Source organism: Arachis ipaensis, chromosome B04 (genome assembly GCF_000816755.2).
Source record: "Arachis ipaensis cultivar K30076 chromosome B04, Araip1.1, whole genome shotgun sequence".
In the NCBI taxonomy this organism is placed as follows: Eukaryota; Viridiplantae; Streptophyta; class Magnoliopsida; order Fabales; family Fabaceae; genus Arachis; species Arachis ipaensis.
Window position 1 is genome coordinate 13,341,002 of NC_029788.2, and position 3,584 is coordinate 13,344,585.

At 32.4% G+C, this 3,584-nt stretch overlaps 1 long non-coding RNA gene across 1 annotated transcript; it reads right to left on the reverse strand.

Moving 5' to 3' along the window:
- On the reverse strand, positions 1,991-3,314 carry LOC107638880. The gene is made up of 2 exons (XR_001619884.2): positions 3,145-3,314; positions 1,991-2,811 (listed from the first exon to the last, which is right to left on the reverse strand). It is a non-coding gene; the product is annotated as an uncharacterized LOC107638880 (long non-coding RNA).

The window sequence follows — 3,584 nt, forward strand, 5'->3', positions numbered from 1 at the left end:
CATATACTTTTTTTTTTTTTTACTGAATGCATATACTAATTGATGTACATGCAATTATATACACAAGAGAAAGGCATTTAACTTTTGAATGTCCCATTCGGAGACATCATCATTTTGTGCAAGAAGTAGTAGTCACATATCTCTGACCCCTTTTGTGATACTTAAAAAATGTAAACCAGTTGTATTGCTTATACCTTTAGTAGCATTTTTTTTAACTTCATGTTACTATAATTATTTTACCTTTTGACAGTTCCGTATAACTGCATGCAGGCCTCACAATTATTCTCTCATACTTCATATGTGCCACACATTACATATTTCATTTGCTGGATCCTGGAGAATTTCTATCTTATCCCTATACTATATATTATTCTGAATGATATATATTAAAAATAGCCCTTATTGAACCCTATATTTACCTCTCCAAAGTGAAATACAATAATTTATCAATACACAATCTATTTTTGCTATACTAGTTTATGTTTATATAAATGAGATGACAATGTTAATTAGCGACGGAAAATTTGTCAGAATTCTAATGATTTTGGCTAAATCTATAAGGCAATTATTAAAGAAATAAAAATTCGTCTATAAATTACCGACAAAAATCAAAATCCGTCAATAAATCATTATCGATGAGATTTTTACTGACGAACAAAATTCATTGATAAATCCGTTAATAATAAAAAAAATCTGTCGGTAAAAAATTAAAATCTGTCAATAAATCTATCAATAATTTACTATTTTTTTTTTTTAGCGTGAATACAATAGAAATGTTTCATCATTAGAAATTTGTTCCTAAAATTATGTGGTAAAATGTATGGGATAGAGAGCTCTAGTGAGTTACTATAAGCAACAGACAAATTCATTTTTCAAATCAAATTAAAGCACATAGTGTCAAATCTTTTCTATTATTAGCATATACTATTTATCCACGTTACTTCTAATTCTAAGGTCTAAACCCTACAAATCTTGTTTATTATAAATACGAAACGAACTTAAATTGCAATGAATTAGATTATCAATTCCAAAAATAAAAATAAAAAATAAAGGGTGAAAGATGAGAAACCAAAATGAGAATTGATACACTAAATCCATCATATGCATCCCACTTAGGAATATCATGCGGTAAAGCATAAATACAAAGAAAGATCACTGTCTACACTTGTCATCTTAATAGGGTAGGGCTGCCATATATAGATGATTGATAGCAACAATCTGTTAGGCAGTCTCAAATTCATCATATATAATGGTTTATTTATAAACACAGTAAAACTTATTTTATTTTTTTCACCTTATTATTAATATTATTATTCGCTTCTCAAATTTTTTAATATATTTTATTTTAACTTTTGATGCCGACAAATTCGCAATCTACAATATAGCAGAATCTCATCCATATATAATAACTAATTTATAATTGAAAGAGAATATATATAATTTTTCATATTTACTGTGTGTACTAAAATAAAAGAATCTATGATTCTCATTCCATTAATTATGTATTTAATATTAATAAGTGCAATTAATTAGTTTTCAATAACACGATGATTAATTAATATGGTTGAAAATGGGGGAAATAGGTCACTGTCGCTGCCCAAAGAAAGAATGAAGGAGTAATATTCCCCTATGGGCTGATGAGGTTGTATTGTATCCGAATATGATTGTCCTTGGCCTGCTACATGAAAGGAAATGGGTGAAAGGGAGGAATAGGGAAATGATGAAATTTAGGGTTTTGATTTAATTGGAGCAATAATAAAATGTAACATTGGATGGCAGGGAATGGGGGTTAGGGCACATGTATAGTGCCAAATTGAGTTTGCTCATCACATTTATCTTACTTGTCTTGTATAAAAGAAGAAAACACAACAAATCAACTTGATAGGGAAACATCAGGGAATTATCGAGATTATTAGTTAATTTATATTTGAGTATACATATGAGCAGTGGATATTATTATTATTTAGAGAAATTGGAAAAGAAAGAGAGAGACAGAGAGATAAGTCCAATAATACAGTGGATATTTGTACATTGGAGAGCAGTCACGAGGGGCAGACTCTAAGCTTAGATCTAAAAGAATAATAATATTTACATACACACACACACACTCACTTTCTCAGCCAAACAACACATAAAACAACAACGAATTGAAACTGATCCCCTGCAACAACCACAGCATAAATATTCTGCCCACAATCATACAAAAGCCTAATTCATTGCCACAATAATGCCCTTTCCACTTTTCTTTTCTTTATTTACTACTATACCCTTAGTTAATAATAAGGACCACGTTTCAATTCAACTCGATTAATTGTGTCTTCAACTTCAAGCACCAAAGCTGTATGTTGCATGCGCTTGGCGAGAATTGGAATAGCTCAGGAGGGATAGACAAGGAAGGAGAGGATGAGTTGGGCGGTAACGAGGAAGGGCCAAGACGAGACTCTATATCACTAGATTCTGATATAGTGTCTGTCCAGGAAGACGAAACAAAGATAGCGAACAAGGCGGGAGGTCTTACAAGGTCAAGAAAAGGTCTTACAAGGTCAAGAAGACGCTGAGGAGAAACAAAGAAAACATAAGAGGAAGGGGTATGGTGGTAGAAATTAAACAACAAAAAATGTATACTTTTAAAAAGCTCAGGTAGGATAGCACCCGATTATTAGAGTGAAGTGTCTGCGGCCGCTGCTGCCGTAGCTGCCAGCATTTCAGAGCCACTACTCATGGCTTCCTTTTGGTCACAGCTTTCAACAACAATTCTCAAGGGGTTGACCATGGAGGCCTTCACATGCATGAAAAAACCCTTGTAGGGACCTGCATCATCAGAGAATGAAGAAGAATAATGGCAGGAACAGAAGCTAAGTTAGCCAGCTTTAGATTTAGATAAAAAGCAAAATGAGAGAACAAAATAAAATCACAAGCTAAGAGAATATATCTTCTTCTATTATGCTATAAAGTAAATAGTAGCTTCAGTTCACAGTAATAATGATCATCATACTGAAAAAAGCTAGTATAAAGATACGCCTTTTAAGCTTTTAACATGAATTACACACATTTATTTAAAAAAAAGGTTCAACATATATATATATATATATATACCATAATAAAAATATTGTTATTATTATAGAATTCTTTAACATTATTTACCTTTAATAAACTCATCTTTTGGTTTCATCTTTGAGACCCCGTTTGGTTCTCCCTCCTCCTATGTCAAGAGAGGGAAAGAAAAAGAAGCTAGAGAGAGAGAGAGAGAGAGAGAATATGAGAGAGGTTATGGTTACGGTAAGGTTATAGGGAAATCAGGGGAATGAAGAGGCTTATAAGGACATAAAAAGGTTGCATAAGGTGGAAAGTGGGCTTTCCTTATTGGACCTGACAGGTCCACGGCCCAGAAAGATCTAACTCATGGGCCTGATGACGTCACCATGGCCCACTTTTGGAGGAGTATAAAAGTTTGGGAACAGCAAAGTTAGTGCATGAATGCATTATTACAATAACATACTGTACGAAAAGGTCTTTTTCTCGAAAACAATGATGCTTGGGTAAAAATCGAAAAATAAATTATAATTGAAATTAATCATTTTTAA